We start from the raw sequence: 17,481 nt of genomic DNA, 5'->3' as shown, positions 1-17,481 counted from the left end.
ATAGAAAAATATCTATATAAATATATAGAAATACATGTATATCGATATAGATTTTTATGAATATCTAGCTAAATATATGGATGTATGCATATCTATATATATAAAGACGAAAGCCCTCACTGACTCATTCACTGACTGGCTGACTGACTGACTGACTCACTGACTGACTGACTCAATGACTGACTCACTGACTGACTCACTGACTGACTCACTGACTCACTCACTCACTGACTCACTCACTGACTCACTCACTGACTCACTCACTGACTCACTCACTGACTCACTCACTCACTGACTGACTCACTCACTGACTCGCCAAAAGTTCTCCAACTTCCCGATGTCGTAGAAACATGAAATTTGGCACAAGCATAGATTATCTCCAAACCAGGAAAAGTAATTGGGTCCCAACTCGATTATTCAATTCTAGCGCAAAAGAATTGGCGTCGAAATTTTGCGTACGGAATCTAAATCTCTCACTTCCCAATGTCATAGAAACTTAAAATTTGGCACGCGCATTGATTATGTCATAAATAGGAAAAGTTAATGGGTCCCAACTCGATTATTCAGTTCTATGCGCAAAAGAATTAGCGTCCAAATTTTACGTACGGAATCTAATTCTCTCTTCCCGGTGTCATAGAAACTCGAATTTTGGCATGAGCATTGATTATGTCATAAATAGGAAAAGCTAATGGGTCCCAACTCGATTATTCAATTCTATGCGCAAAAGAATTAGCGTCCAAATTTTACGTACGGAATGTAATTTTCTCACTTTCCGGTGTCATAGAAACGTGAAATTTGGCACGAGCATTGATTATGTCATAAATAGGAAAAGCTAATGGGTCCCAACTCAATTATTCAATTCTATGCGCAAAAGAATTAGCGTCCAAATTTTACGCACGGAATGTAATTTTCTCACTTTCCGGTGTCATAGAAACGTGAAATTTGGCACGAGCATTGATAGTTAATGGGTCCCAACTCGATTATTCAATTCTATGCGCAAAAGAATTAGCGTCCAAATTTTACGTACGAAATCTAATTCTCTCACTTCCCGGTGTCATAGAAACTCGAAATTTGGCACGAGCATTGATTATGTCATAAATAGGAAAAGCTAATGGGTCCCAACTCGATTATTCAGTTCTATGCGCAAAAGAATTAGCGTCCAAATTTTACGTACAGAATGTATTTTTCGCACTTTCCAGTGTCATAGAAACATGAAATTTGGCATGAGCATTGATTATGTCATAAATAGGAAAAGCTAATGGGTCCCAACTCGATTATTCAATTCTATGCGCAAAAGAATTAGCGTCCAAAGTTTACGTACGGAATGTAATTTTCTCACTTCCCGGTGTCATAGAAACGTGAAATTTGGCACGAGCATTGATTATGTCATAAATAGGAAAAGCTAATGGGTCCCAACTCGATTATTCAATTCTATGCGCAAAAGAATTAGTGTCCAAATTTTACGTACGGAATGTAGTTTTCTCACTTTCCGGTGTCATAGAACCGTGAAATTTGGCACAAGCATTGATTATGTCATAAATATGAAAAGCTAATGGGTCCCAACTCGATTATTCAATTTTATGCGCAAAAGAATTAGCGTTCAAATTTTACGTACAGAATGTAATTTTGTCACTTTCCGGGGTGTCATAGAAACGTGAAATTTGGCACGACCATTGATTGTCATAAATATGAAAAGCTAATGGGTCCCAACTCGATTATTCAATTCTTTGTGCCAAAGAAAAAGCGTCCAAATTTTATGTACGGAATCTAATTCTCTCACTTCTTGGTGTCATAGAAACATGACATTTGGAACGGGCATTGATTATGTCATAAATAGGAAAAGTTAATGGGTCCCACCTCGATTGTTCAGTTCTAAGCGAAAAAGAATTAGCGTCCACATTTTACGTACGAAATCTAATTCTCTTACTTCCCGATGTCATAGAAACTTGAAATTTGGCACAAGCATTGATTATGTCATAAATAGGAAAAGTTAATGGGTCCCACCTCGATTGTTTAATTCTAAGTACAAAAGAATTAGTGTCCAAATTTTAGCTATGGAATCTAATTCTCTCACTTCCTGATGTCATTTTATATAAAGGAAATGTCGCATGGTTACCTCCACATGGTGTTTCTTGGGAAACGCAGAGAACTATGCAAAATGGTGAACATATGTTTTTCCGGTATCTCTAAAGTAACCACGACTTCATAAGATTTTCCGTGTAAACACCAGATAAACACCAGTACCAAATTAACTTGGACGAAGCCGGGCATATGAGCTAGTATATATATATATATATATATATATATATATATATATATATATATGTGTGTGTGTGTGTATATATATATATTTATGGAAGGCTAAAAAGTGACGTACTGTGAGTATAATTTCTTCAGCCTATGATGCTTTTTATCTTTAATTATTCTTAGTATCGCTATGAATGTCATCTCAGGGGAAGGCTATAATACACCACAAGAGGTTTAAGCGAATCTAGCTAATTTTAGGGAAAAGAGTTCTGCACAGGTTTGAAGACTGCAACGCTGCACTGTCGGTGCCCACAGAAACCTTTTTCAGGTACAAGCAAGAATTTAAGTGCAGCTAACCAATCCCGTTATTTACACTTTGCCTGCCTGCCTGCCGTGGATATTCTAGGGGTTTTCCTCAGCTCGCAGCATTGTATCCACTGAGCGTCTGCTTGCGGTAGGTACAGTTGGAAGCAAAACCACAGAGCAGCCAATATGATCAGACATAAGGCCTTGCCCATAAGCATTCCCCAACCTCCAAGAACTGAACCTACCTACCTAAATTGTAAGTACCTACCTTATTGTTCTCCATGAAAGAACTGAGCGTACCTTTTTTAAAAAAATGGCGGCGGCAGCAGCATCGACCAATCAGATTTTGTAGGCCGCCGCTTCCCCCTTACGGGCTGAATAAAATAGTTGTTCGGTGGAACATCCAATTCATCCGGCCGCTGCGGCTTCTTGGGAAGATAGCCTAGTATATGTTTGCCCACTTCCAAATGCAATGGAGACTGACTGTAAATGGCTGCCGTGCTGTAGTATTTATGGTTCCAAGCTGTACGTGTCATAATAGAGCCTTAATGACATCACGATGCAGCTTTATCTGTCAGACATCCAGGGTTATTGCATACAGTTTATCTATCTATCTATCTGTCTCTGTGTATAGATAAATATCTATATAAATATATAGAAATTAGAGATGAGCGAACGTACTCGGATAAGCACTACTCGTTCGAGTAATGTGCTTTATCCGAGTACCGCTGTACTCGTCCTGAAAGATTCGGGACGCGCTGCGGAGCGGGGAGATGCAGGGGAGAGCGGGGAGGAACGGAGGGGAGATCTTTCTCTCCTTCTCTCCCGCCCGCTCTGCCCCGCCCCCCGCTGCGACTCACCTGTCAGCAGCGGAGCGCCCCGAATCTTTCAGGACGAGCACAGCGGTACTCAGATAAGGCACATTACTCGGACGAGTAGTGCTTATCCGAGTACGTTCGCTCATCTCTAATAGAAATACATAAATATCGATATAGATTTTTATGGATATCTATCTAAATATATGGATGTATGCATATATAGATATATAGTCATGGAAGGCTAAAAAATGACGTACCGTGCATATAATTTCTTCAGCCTATGATGCTTTTTATCTTTATTATTCTTAGTATCGCTATGAATGTCATCTCAGGAGAAGGCTATAATACACCACAAGAGGTTTAAGCGAATCTAGCTAATTTTACGGAAAAGAGTTCTGCACAGGTTTGAGGACTGCAACACTGCACTGTCGGTGCCCGCAGAAACCTTTTTCAGGGACTGTGCCTTGGGAGTCAATGTCACGTCGCCAAAACCAGTAGAAGGCCGGGTTGCAGGCGAAACCTTTTTCAGGTACAAGCAAGAATTTTAGAGCAGCTAACCAATCCCGTTATTTACACTTTGCCTGCCTGCCATGGATTATTCTAGGGGTTTTCCCCAGCTCGCAGCATTGTATCCACTGAGCGTCTGCTTGCGGTAGGTACAGCAGCAGCAGCGACCAATCAGATTTTGTAGGCCGCCGCTTCCCCCTTACGGGCTGAATAAAATAGCCGTTCGGTGGAACATCCAATTTATCCGGCTTCTTGGGAAGATAGCCTAGTACATGTTTGCCCACTTCCAACTGGAATGGAGGCTGACTGTAAATGGCTGCCATGCTGTAGTATTTATGGTTCCAAGCTGTACGTGTCATAATAGAGCCTTAATGACATCACGATGCAGCTTTAACTGTCAGACATCCAGGCTTATTGCATACAGTCTATCTATCTATCTATCTATATAGTTATGGAAGGCTAAAAAATGACGTACCGTGCGTATAATTTCTTCTGCCTATGATGCTTTTTATCTTTATTATTCTTAGTATCGCTATGAATGTAATCTCAGGAGATAGGCCTTATGTCTGATGATATTGGCTGCTCTGTGGTTTTGCTTCCAACTGTACTTACCGCAAGCAGACACTCAGTATGTTTTAGCTGCAAAACACATGGAGAATGCCACTAAAGGCTGCAAATGAAGCAAAAATAGGCTTTCTGAAGGTTTTCCTTGTCTTTGCTGGAGTGAATGTAACTTGTCATACAAAGTATGTGTCACCCGCAAAACACATGGAGAATGCTTCTAAACGCAGAAAATCAAGCTAAAACAGGTTTTCTGAAGGTTTTGCTCATCGTTACTGGAGTGAATGCAGCATTCAAAGTATGCTTCAGCTGCAAAACCCATGGAGAATGCTTCCAAAGGCTGCAAATGAAGCTAAAACAGGCTTTCTAAACGATTTGCATGTGTTTGCTTGAGAGAGTGCAACATCTGTGACAAAGTATGTTTTAGCTGCGAAACACATGGAGAATGCTTCTAAAGGCTGGAAATGAAGCTAAAACAGGCTTTCTGGATGATTTTCATGTGTTTGCTGGAGAGAATGCAACATCTGTAACAAAGCATGTTTTAGCCGCAAAACACATGCAGATTGCTTCCAAAGGCTGGAAATGAAGCTAAAAAAGGATTTTTGAAGGCGTTGCATATGTTAGCTGGAGAGAATGCAACATCTGTGACGGTTACTGTGGGGGACACTATGACTACTGAGGCCACTGTGCGAGTGAGCATTACTACTGAGACTGAGCAGGGAGTTGGACCCGATGACTCGGGAGGTTCCTTCCTAATGAAGCTACTCTGATAGATACTAGTACTACTGAGGTCACTGTGGGGGTCACTATTACAACTAGGAGTGTGCTTGAGTATTAGTGTATCTTGACACCATCAGGAAGTCCTGGTGGAGGCAAGATGCAGTGGGATGACACGCCCCCAGTACATTGGCTACAGAGGATGTAGGGCTGCAGGTCCTGGCAGCCCACTAAGGTTGTGCAGCAGCTCCCAGTCTTTCCATCCACGTACCCCCCAGCAGCAGCTCCCTGACTATGGATGGATGTCCCACCCCCCCCCCCCCCCCTACACACACACACCCAGCAACTGCCGCACATTATGGCACTGGAAAGGACGCTCAGATCCCTTTTTTTGCCATGCACGGCCCCCGCTGCAGGCGCGCATTGGCACTTCTGAAAGTCGCTCAGCGGGCAGTGGAACCCCACTCTGTGTAAAAGCACAGAGCGGGGTCGGCCGCAGGGACAGCAGAACGCAGTCCAGCGACTTTGCCGGCTCCCCCACCCCCACCACCACCATGTCTGTTAAGTACACTGTGGCAGGGGAGACTACATGAAGGGCAGCGGACGTACACTGCTGTACAACAGGCCCGACAGCGGCGCGGCACACAACAGGACATCCCTCCACCGCTGACTGCATGACCACACCAGGCAGGAAACAGCGACAGAGCCGGGGCACAGGTGGCTAACTGCGGGGCTGCACTGGGAGCACTCCTCTGTCACATCCCATTACATCCGCCAGCACTTCAGGCTAAAGCAGGACCTTGGTGCCTTCACCCAATCCGGAGCTGGGGGTGTGACAGGGGCGTTCCTCCTGTCAAACCCCTAGCTTCTGGTGGCGTCAATATACACTAATACCGTGTGCTTCTAGTATGTGGACTCCTAGTAAGTTTGCTTCTAGTAGGTGTGCTCCTAGTATGTGGACTTCTTGCATGTGTACTCCTAGTAAGTGTGCTTCTAGTAGGTGTGCTCCTAGTATGTGGACTTCTTGCATGTGTACTTCTAGTAGGTGTGCTCCTAGTATGTGTATTCCTTGCATGTGTACTCCTAGTAGGTGTGCTCCTAGTATGTGTATTCCTTGTAAGTGGGCTCCTAGTATGTGGACGTGGACTCCTAGTAGGTGTGCTCCTAGTATTTGAACTTCTAGTATGTGCATTCCTAGTATGTGTACGTGTACTCCTAGTAAGTGTGCTTCTAGTAGGTGTGCTCCTATTATGTGGACGTGGACTCCTAGTAGGTGTGCTCCTAGTATATGGATGTGGACTTGTAGTAGGTGTGCTCCTAGTATATGGATGTGGACTCGTAGTAGGTGTGCTCCTAGTATATGGATGTGGACTCGTAGTAGGTGTGCTCCTAGTATATGGATGTGGACTCGTAGTAGGTGTGCTCCTAGTATATGGATGTGGACTCGTAGTAGGTGTGCTCCTAGTATATGGATGTGGACTCGTAGTAGGTGGGCTCCTAGTATATGGACTCCTAGTAGGTGTGCTCCTAGTATATGGATGTGGACTCGTAGTAGGTGGGCTCCTAGTATATGGACTCCTAGTAGGTGTGCTCCTAGTATATGGATGTGGACTCGTAGTAGGTGGGCTCCTAGTATGTGGACGTGGACTCCTAGTAGGTGGGCTCCTAGTATGTTGACGTGGACTCCTAGTAGGTGGGCTCCTAGTATGTGGACGTGGACTCCTAGTAGGTGGGCTCCTAGTATGTGGACGTGGACTCCTAGTAGGTGGGCTCCTAGTATGTGGACGTGGACTCCTAGTAGGTGGGCTCCTAGTATGTGGACGTGGACTCCTAGTAGGTGGGCTCGGACTCCTAGTAGGTGTGCTCCTAGTATGTGGACGTGGACTCCTAGTAGGTGTGCTCCTAGTATGTGGACGTGGACTCCTAGTAGGTGTGCTCCTAGTATGTGGACGTGGACTCCTAGTAGGTGTGCTCCTAGTATGTGGACGTGGACTCCTAGTAGGTGTGCTCCTAGTATGTGGATGTGGACTCCTAGTAGGTGTGCTCCTAGTATATGGACTTCTAGTATGTGTACGTGTACTCCTAGTAAGTGTGCTTCTAGTAGGTGTGCTCCTATTATGTTGACGTGGACTCCTAGTAGGTGTGCTCCTAGTATGTGGACTCCTAGTAGGTGTGCTCCTAGTATATGGACTCCTAGTAGGTGTGCTCCTAGTATATGGACTTCTAGTATGTGTACATGTACTCCTAGTAAGTGTGCTTCTAGTAGGTGTGCTCCTATTATGTTGACGTGGACTCCTAGTAGGTGTGCTCCTAGTATGTGGACTCCTAGTAGGTGTGCTCCTAGTATATGGACTCCTAGTAGGTGTGCTCCTAGTATTTGAACTTCTAGTATGTGCATTCCTAGTATGTGTACGTGTACTCCTAGTAAGTGTGCTCCTAGTATGTGGATTCATAGTAGGTGTGCTCCTAGTATGTGGATGTGGACTCCTAGTAGGTGTGCTCCTAGTATATGGACTTCTAGTATGTGTACGTGTGCTCCTAGTATGTGGACTCCTAATATATGTACGTGTACTGCTAGTATGTCTGCTTTTAGTATGTGTACGCCTAGTACGTGTATTCCACCCAGCAACCACAAGACTCTGTCAGACATATTTCTGTAGCTACAGAACTACAATTCCCACAATTCTCCACTCCCTTCAGGCACTTCCTGGTGCAACATGACCGCATCACCATTAGCATTTGGTGTCAATTGTTGAAAGAACAACAAAACGGCTCGGGACATCAGCCGCAAGGTTAGTCAGTGTTCCGTGTGGAGAAAATGATGCGGAGGAGGGATACCTGCTAGCGCGTGCGTTTAACCGAACCTTCCTCTACCCGCTCGCCTCCTCATACCTCACCCGGGCCTGCCGCCCCTCTCCCTGGGGGAGACAAAGCCTTCTGGGAATGCCAGTTACCCCCTATGGTTCCTTATCTCGGTCCCCCCACCAAGTGGAAAGGAGAGGTGGTCGTCAGTAGAATACCGGGGAACAGATTACTGCGCGGCACTATTTTTCTGTGCGTTGATAAGGCAATGCGCCCTACTGCTCTCTCCTCAGGCTGGCCCAGACACTAGAGTGCTAGCCTTCACATATGTGCCCTGTCCAAAGTAAAGCAATCACAGCACTACCACAGCCACCAACCTGTGCTGATTGCATATAGCGGTCTGGTCGTCCGCAGGGTCTACCGGCGTATATAAGGGGGCGGCTGTTGCGTTCTCTTCTGACGTGTGCACTAGTACTGTGATTATATTAATGTGCTGCCTCCCACATGAGCGTATGATCAGTGCGTGTTGCGTACACGGGTTTTGCATGCGTAATACCAATCTATCATAGACTTATCTCCTCACACAGTGGGCGAGACATGCCCATGTAAAAAAAAAACCACGGTATGCACGTGACGCTTATTACACGCACATACACGCCAAGATAGTGTAAGGAGTAGTCGGCAAGGAACAAGCGTACGTGCGGCGTGCTGGTTATCACGCCGTGTGAGAGAGGCTTTAAGCCGGATTTATTGTAGTCGCCAAGCGCTGCGTGAGCCACCAAGCAGTTTACTGCTGTGGAGCTGGCGGTGGGCCGAGCCTATCACTGTATGGTAGCCATTTGGTGTCTCACGCACACCGTCAAGCGCAGTCTTCCTGGTTTTTCTTTTTTCCTTAAAGGGGTTGTTCCGCGAAAGCAAGTGGGGGTATACACTTCTGTATGGCCATATTAATGCACTTTGTAATATACATCGTGCATTAAATATGAGCCATACAGAAGTTATTCACTTACCTGCTCCGTTGGTGGCGTCCTCGTCTCCATGGTTCCGTCTAAATTCGCTGGCAGCTTGCTTTTTTAGACGCGCTTGCGCAGTCCGGTCTTCTCCTTTCAGCACGAGCCGCTTCAGTGTGCTCCCCGCTACAGCTCTTCTGCGCATGCGCAGACGAGCTGTCACTGCTCGGGAGCGCGCTGGAGCGGCCATTCTGTACCATCCTCTGTTAGAGGAAGGTGCAGAGCTGCCGAGCTGTCCCGAGAAGCCGCCCAGCTGTCCCGCCGTCCTGGTAAGTGATGGGCCGGGGGGGCTGCCGCTGCGCCGGGGGGGGCTGCCGCTGCGATGGGGGCGCTGCGCCGGGGGGGCTGTCGCTGCGATGGGGGGGGGGCTGTCGCTGCGATGGGGGGGGCTGCGCCGGTTACCTGCTGCCTGGCGGTGGGTGACTGGTCGGCCGTGTTCACTCCAGGGGTCCGGCCGGCGGCTGCGGGGCGTCTGGTTGTCAGGGAGACACAGCTGGTAGCGTCTCGGGAGCGCGCACGTCGGGCTACAGCAAGCGACGGGAAAAGAGCCGGCGGCCATCTTGGGAAAATTTTTATAAGTTGCTGAAACGCTGGAACTGTAAGTACAAACCAGCTAGAAAAGTCATTTACAGGGGGGCTTAGTAATGTATGCTTAATTAGGGGGACTGGGCAAAAAAAAAAATCCACTCCTGCCTCGAGACAACCCCTTTAAATATCACGCTGTCGCTTGAAAACGGTGCATATAAACACCATTGCATATGGACAGCGTTGATTAAATGCCCATAAAGAATAATGGGCTTTCTCACACGTAATACAAGGCAAAATAGAACATACTGCGTGTTTTTTTTTGCGCTTGTGTAATACCAAACTTACGCTGTGGGTGAAGAAGCGGAAGTCAATATTTGATTGCCCGCATGTTATGCAATTCAAATAGGTTCGTGTGAGCCCTGCCTTGGGCAGCAGTGAAGCAGTCTGCCGTTTGGAACGCGGGCGTAGGAGGAGTGCCAGTCTTCCAGTGGAGCCATGCGGGGTGCAGCTGTGAGGCCAGCAGTGTGAAGTTGACAGGTTGCCCTCTGGGTGTTCTGAACGAATGACCAACTGTCACTTTTGGTACTTGTCACCGGTTTGGTCCTGTATCTTTCCACCGCCCTGCATAAATTGGCGGGCACTGGACATTTCTGTGACTGACTGTGAGTCAACCCAATGAAAGGAGTGGACTGTGCAGACGAGAGCGCGGGCGAGGTGTTCGCTAGAGACTAATGCTACTCTGAGTTCTTGCTAAAGATACTTCTAAGGGTAGCTTCACACTGGCGATCACTACAAGAATATCGCGGCAAAATCGCGTCTTCATTTATGCGATATTTGAGCATCAAGCTGCTTTTTTAAGCATGATTTTTATGTTAAATCATGGTTGCATGTTGCAAGTTCGTGCGTTGCGATGTGTTAAAACAAAGGCTCCATAGGGAACCAGGGGCGATTTTCTGCGGTTTTAGCAGTGTTGTCATGCATTTTGCCAGTGTTTTGTCTGCGTTCACAGCTGAAAACGACGCCAAGGAAGCTGAAAAAAAAGAATACTCACCTAGCAGGCGCCGTCTGGGTCCCCAACGCTGCTCTCTGGCGTTCCTGCAGGCTTCTGTGTAGTTGTCAGCACTGACGGATCTCTTGCTGGTAACTGTTGAAAACCCGGCCTCCAATAAGAGATTGATCTGATTGGCTGTCAAGTGCCGCCTTAGCCAATCAGAGCCAGTGCTCAATGAACCAATTACAGCCATTCACCGTACAGGATAAGTAATGCTTTGTTTTGATAGAGTAGACTGTTAGGGATCCGTCACACGGGCGTTTTTTGGTCCGATCTGCAGACGCACTTGCGATCTGCAGATATATAGACCCAATGCATCCCAATGGGATCGGTCACATGTCCGTTTTTTATGCAGATGTGCGATAAATTATAGGACACAACGATTCGCAGGACGCGCCTATCTGCGTTCTGCAAATCATTGTGTTCTATACATGCGCTCAATGGGGCAGCGCCTACCCCATTGAGAACATATACTAAAGATCGTTCTCCTCTGCCACAGCTGTAACAGCTGTGGGAGAGAAGAACGATGTTCGCCCATTGAAGTCAATGGAGCCGGCAATACAGCCGGCTCCATTGAAAGCAATGGGCTGCCGGTAAGCGCTGTGTGAATTTTCGGGGAAGGGCTTAAAAGATAAGCCCTTCCCTGAAAAGCATCCTGCAAATGTGTAAAAATAAAAAAACAAATGTATACTCACCTTTTTTCTGCAGCCGGAGTTCAGTCGCGTCCGGCCGGCAGTTCTCCTGAACTGCTCTCTGTAGTATTCAGCAGGCGGGGATTTAAAATCCCCGCCTTCTGAATGGGCTCCCTCTGATTGGTCACAGCCCTCACCAATCAGAGGCAGCTCTCACTCACCCATTCATGAATGGGTGAGTGAGTGCTGCCTCTGATTGGCTGAGCGCAGGGACTAATCAGAGGCAGCTCTCAGCTATTGAATGACAGATTTTTACACATTTGCAGGATGCTTTTCAGGGAAGGGCTTATATTTTAAGCCCTTCCCCGAAAATTCATACAGCGCTTGCCGGCAGCCCATTGCTTTCGATAGAGCCGGCTGTATTGCCGGCTCCATTGAATTCAATGGGCGAACATCGTTCTCCTCTGCCACAGCTGTGGCAGAGGATAGCGGGCAGCGCTCCTTTGATCGGGCCCTTTCACTGAAAACGCTGCTAGGTGCAGATTTTTCAGCGAATCGTCGGACCTGGTCACGCGATTTGTGGATGCACATCCGTTATGCGATCCTCAAATCGCGGGAAAAAACGCCCGTGTGACTGAGGCCTTAGGGTGCCTTCCCACTTCTGAGAAAATTGCACGTTTTTTGAGCAATGCAAGAGTGATGAAAACACCAAATTATAAACAGATGATTTTCAATGGCTTCATTCCCATTTGCAATGTTTTCACTCATGCGATGTGGAGTGAAAAACAAATATTGTGGCATGCCCTATCTTTCTGCGTTTTGCAATTGTTGTTTTTTTTTTTTTATCTCCCATGTTTTCATATGGAGCCTCCTTTTTATCCCATCATAACGCACGAACTTGTGATTTTCGTGCAAAGTGTTTTTAACATTAGAAACTCCTATTGACTTTTACGCTCACAAAACATGGGTGGCAGCAATGCGAGATTATTCTCAGGAAAAAGCATCGCTGACACTTAAAAATTGCGGAAATAAAGATGTGATTATGCCGTGATTTCTCGCAGGAAAATCAAGATAGTCAGTGTGAAGGGGTCCTTATAGACACAATGATACCCAATATGTTTTTTTTTTTGTTTTTTTTTTATTTCTCTAATGAATACAGAATTTATTTTTTTTTTACTTTAAAGAATTTTGATTTTTTTTTAAATAGTTTTTTTTCACTTATTTTTACTTTTACTTGTGATCATTTGATCGCTTAGACCATATACTGTAGTACTTCAGATCATTTATTATTTCTGATGGCATTGTATTACGACAGGCCATAGGCCTGTTTTAGTAGGCAGAAAAACATGGCAGCCCTGAGGCCTTCAGAAGGTCCTAGGTGGCTATGACAACCAAATGGCACTTCGCCATCTCATTGGAGGCATTGGCCATTTGGGAAGCCCATTCTCCAATCAAGTCATTTAACCCTTTCCAATCCACTGTCTGACCTGTGAAGACATTATGATTTAAGGCTGTGCAGCTCCGATGTTGGAAGACATCCGTTGGGGTTCTCCTACTGTACATTGCCAGCCTCTCTACTGTCGGAGCCTATCCAACGTGTCACCTCATGCAGTACTGGCTTTAGCCAGCAGATAGCGCTGTTGTATAATGGCAGAAAAAGAGTAAGCCGCCCTAGGAACACCAGGATACAAATTGGACTGGAAAGGGTTAAACGGTCAATGGCTGCGATCAACATGAAGGCTAATCGTGGCTATTGCAGTTTTACACAATCGTAAAATTTTTATTGTGGGAAGTGAGGTGCCGATAAAGATACGTGTGAGGTACAACTGGTATGGGAATAGATGTGTTACAATTAGAGATGAGCGAACGTACTCGGTAAGGGCGATTTCGCAATCGAGCACCGCGATTTTCGAGTACTTCACTACTCGGGTGAAAAGTACTCGGGTGTGCTGTGGGTGAGCGGGGGGTTGCAGCGGGGAGTGGGGGGGAGAGGGAGAGAGGGCTCCCCCCTGTTCCCCGCTGCTACCCCCCACTCCCCTCTGCAACCCGCCGCCCCACAGCGCACCCGAGTACTTTTCACCCGAGTAGTGAAGTACTCGAAAATCGCGGTGCTCGATTGCGAAATCGCTCTTACCGAGTACGTTCGCTCATCTCTAGTGTCGTAGAATTCCTTTGCGGAATCACGGCTTACTCAATTTGGAATGTTTACAGCCCTCCATATTAATTCTGAATTGATAATGCGCATAAGAAGTTTTTCACACTGACACGAGGTTCAGCATGCATAGCTTCCTCAATTCTAACTTTAATGATCGGCGTGTAGCCTATTTTAAGAGTTTAACAAATCCGCCCATCTGGGCAGGTCAAAGATTACATGCATACAACGTATTGTTTAATTATTGGATAAGCATCTTGCAATTCTTCCATCCTCCGGTCATCTGTGATTGGCCATCAGGTGGTGGATGAAATGAGTGGGTTGTCTTGGAGCCACGTGGGGTTCCTTCGATATGATTGGATGTTACATCATGAACTATAAATTGCACAAACCTCCCATGTTATTTGCATACGTTTCCAGTAAAATTGCTTGGGTAATTTCTGCGGTTGTCCATGTCTGATTCCTAGTTCCGTATTAGTGCATGCAGCTGGACAGTCAAATATATTTATACATGTTGGTTACGGGCTAAATTCCATCTTTGTCAGCAGAGTTATGAAAAACAGATACTTTCATATGTAGGAAGTACTTATTGCACAACTGTCATGAACTATATTTGTAGCAAGACAGAAGTATGTATACAGAATGTTAAATTGATAACTGTCTACTGCCAAGGCCCACCGATCCAAAATATAGGAATACTGGACTTCCACCACAGACCCCCCTTGAAACTATCTGTTTCACTAAACTCGCCCTGCTCCGTCCCACCCCAATCCCCCACCGCTGACCCTAGACTCGCATTGTTTTGTAGACGACTGGGCCTACTACTGCCATGGGGGTATAGGATGGTTCGACATCATCACATTCTGGATCCATGATGACGACGGTTGCGCTGACAGTGGGCTTTTTGTTGGACGTCGTAGTGGGACAGGTGGACCAGGCAGTCATCAGGGTCGGAATACACTGTATGCAACGACAAACAGAAATTAGAATGACTATAAAGGTGACAACCATAATTAGGTTAGGAGAGGTGCGACTTTTACTATCTCAGGTAAACTCTACATAACTTGTATAGAACCCCGCCTTCTTGACGTTACCTCGATTCATCAACAAGAGTGCAAAGTCAGGACTATCTAATGACTGATCAACATGACTGAATCCCTGTCTCATTAGTAAGTGCATGATCATATATATTAGTCTGGAAGGAAAGAGCTACAAGCTGATTATTCCCACTTCCCTTTTCCAGAGGCGGCAAGGTAACAGGACCAGGGGCGTTGTAACACCGGCATGTTGCGTGGACATAAGCAGAGTGCACTGCAGATAAAATAAAGCAAAATCTTAGCGAAAACCTATCACAGTGTTCTAAATACACAATGTTTCAAAACTTATTTTTCTATATTTTTCCCTTCTCCTGTTAGGTACCTAACGGAGGAAAACAGACTAAGGTTAGCTCTTTTTAGTTAGTGCGGTCAGCTTCTTAATGGCAACTGCGTTTTTTACCTGTGGGTCACGTTTTGTCTGGAATGTAGGTACAAGTCTCCCCTATCATCTTACAGACACTCCCCTTTTTTGGCTAAAATCGTACCTAGTGCCATTCTATTTTGAACCGCACAAGCAGATTTAAAACTTGTCAGGTACCCCCCTTGGCTATCCTATGATGTCAATGTATACGTGTAGATCAAAACTATCACCAGGAGCCTCTCTTCTCGCTCTAGCATAATGTTACAATACTAATAGCGTGCACAGGTACGCACGGCGTGGGACTCCTTAATCTTCACCCACACCAATGTCCCTCCTGGAGATAGTCCTAATGGTGAACACGTCCAGTTCGCCTCACCCTTGCATCAGGGTTTCCCCACTGCCCGTAAGTCCCTACTCCTAGGAGGGGAGGGATCCCTACCTCACCTCAGAGGGAGGCCATGGATTCCCTGGGCTCATTTCCGGGCATCCATACCCTCTATCTGTACAAGTTAACACCCCACAGGGTGTGCCCTCGCCGGAACCTAAGGTCTTCTGCACTATCCCTTGGCAAATGGGAATTCCACTGACAATCCATCTTAGGAGATCGGGGCAGGCACAGTATTAGTACATTTCTCCTTTTCTTTGGTAGCGTATGTGGTTGGCATTATCGGAACTGGCTCTTCATCTTTTTCAAACAAGGGAAACATTGGTCACATTAAAGGGAGAATACACGTACAGGAAATTACATACCCCACCTCTTTCTGCGAAAATCATATCCACGGCCACTCTATTTTGGAACGCCATGGATGCAGTGGGCCCTAACTGGTTAGCTAACCCTTGCAAAGCATCTCTGGTGTAGTTTACGAACCTCTGCTGATTGTAAGAGATATAATTCATCCAATCTACATTATTATTAACAGTGACAAAAGCAAATAAGGACTCAAAACCTGCTTTAACCTGATCTCTAGAATTAAATTAATCTCGCACCCCCCTTGGCACTCCTATTGCATCTATGTATACATGTGGGTCAAAGTTACCACCTTGAGTGTCAATGTCTCTCTTAGCACGATGCGGTGTTGGATTCTCACCCTCAGTGTAGGCTTCATATTGCACATTTGATTGTATTAAAGGAGATGTCCCGAGGCAGCAAGTGGGGTTATACACTTCTGTATGGCCATAATAATGCACTTTGTAATATACATTGTGCATTAATTATGAGCCATACAGAAGTTATAAAAAGTTTTTTACTTACCTGCTCCGTTGCTAGCGTCCTGGTCTCCATGGTGCCGACTAATTTTTGGCCTCCGATGGCCAAATTAGCCGCGCTTGCGCAGTCCGGGTCTTCTGCTGTTCTCTATGGGGCTCCGTGTAGCTCCGTGTAGCTCCGCCCCGTCACGTGCCGATTCCAGCCAATCAGGAGGCTGGAATCGGCAGTGGACCGCACAGAAGAGCTGCGGTCCACGAAGATAGAGGATCCCGGCGGCCATCTTCAGCGGTAAGTATTGAAGTCACCGGACCGCCGGGATTCAGGTAAGCGCTGTGCGGGTGGTTTTTTTAACCCCTGCATCGGGGTTGTCTCGCGCCGAACGGGGGGGGGGTTTAAAAAAAAAAAACCCGTTTCGGCGCGGGACATCTCCTTTAATTTGTTCTGAAACAGGGGCTAGTGTACAGTAGTCAAAGGTGTGTGTTAGAGGAATTGTACCACATTATAGCATGTAAAGGATATGCAGGATCATTAGTTTTTTTCAGTGCGAAGTGTGGATCCAAGTGGGTCCAAGTGGGCTTTCCTTTGAGCTTGACTGCAGTTGGGGTGGTGAACAACATCTGGTAGGGACATTCAAACAGGGTTTCTCTCTTAAACTTTTCCACATAGACCCTGTCACCTGGTTTTAGATTGTGACACTCATCTGTAGGACCTGGGGAAAAGCAGAGTCTGCAGAATGCATTACTAACAATTCCTTGGAGAGGCCTATGACAAGATTAACAAGAAAATCATTCCCCAAATTCAGCTACTGTGGCATGTATCCTCCTAAGGAAAAGAAAAACTAATGAAAGACACTCAATTCAAAATTTACCCATTTTCTCTATTGCCTTTCGTATCTACTTTCCCACTACTCCGTGGATGGTAGGGTGTGTGAAAAGCCTGAAATATACCCAAAACAGACATGATGTGTTGCATTATTTCACCTGTGAAGTGTGTACCTTTGTTCGACTCAACCACTTCTGGTACCCCATATCTGCAGATTACCTCATTCATGAATTTCTGTGTGGTTATCTGCTCATTTACCTTAGTATCCGGGTGGGCCTCCAACCTGAAAAAGACTCGAGCAACAACAAGCACATATTCATACTCCCCAACAGGTGTGAGCTGAATGTGGTCAAATTGGCAATCTCTGAAATGGGTAGAGTGGTCAAGGCAAGTGTTATATGGCCACCTTACTTCTGTCCGGACTCGCACATGGCAAAGATCATGCTAACTGGACAAATGATGCAGCAGCTACAGAGAACCCAGGTGTCACCCATTCTTGTTCAGTGTCGCCGTCATCGCTGCTTTTGATTCTGTATACCAGCTGGGCCATCATGGGGAACAGGGACCTCTGTAGGCAAGTTCTGTTGATTGTTCGCCATACGCCGTCCTGTGCTGTCGCTCCCGTATTTTAGCCCATCTGCTTTCTTTCCTCGTTGACTTGTA

At 46.0% G+C, this 17,481-nt stretch overlaps 1 protein-coding gene across 2 annotated transcripts in view; it reads left to right on the top strand.

Moving 5' to 3' along the window:
- Positions 1 to 7,824: 7,824 nt before the first annotated feature.
- The window catches only part of BABAM1 (BRISC and BRCA1 A complex member 1), a 58,638-nt gene continuing 48,981 nt past the window's right edge, over positions 7,825 to 17,481 (top strand). The window contains exon 1 of one of the 2 annotated variants that reach the window (XM_066604560.1): positions 7,825 to 7,948. The gene's annotated coding sequence lies outside the window, so the exon portion shown is untranslated. The remainder of the gene's footprint in view (positions 7,949 to 17,481) is intronic. The other variant, XM_066604562.1, reaches the window with a different exon arrangement.

This window comes from Eleutherodactylus coqui, chromosome 5, assembly GCF_035609145.1.
Source record: "Eleutherodactylus coqui strain aEleCoq1 chromosome 5, aEleCoq1.hap1, whole genome shotgun sequence".
NCBI lineage: Eukaryota > Metazoa > Chordata > Amphibia > Anura > Eleutherodactylidae > Eleutherodactylus > Eleutherodactylus coqui.
This window is presented reverse-complemented; position numbering and strand designations above follow the sequence as displayed.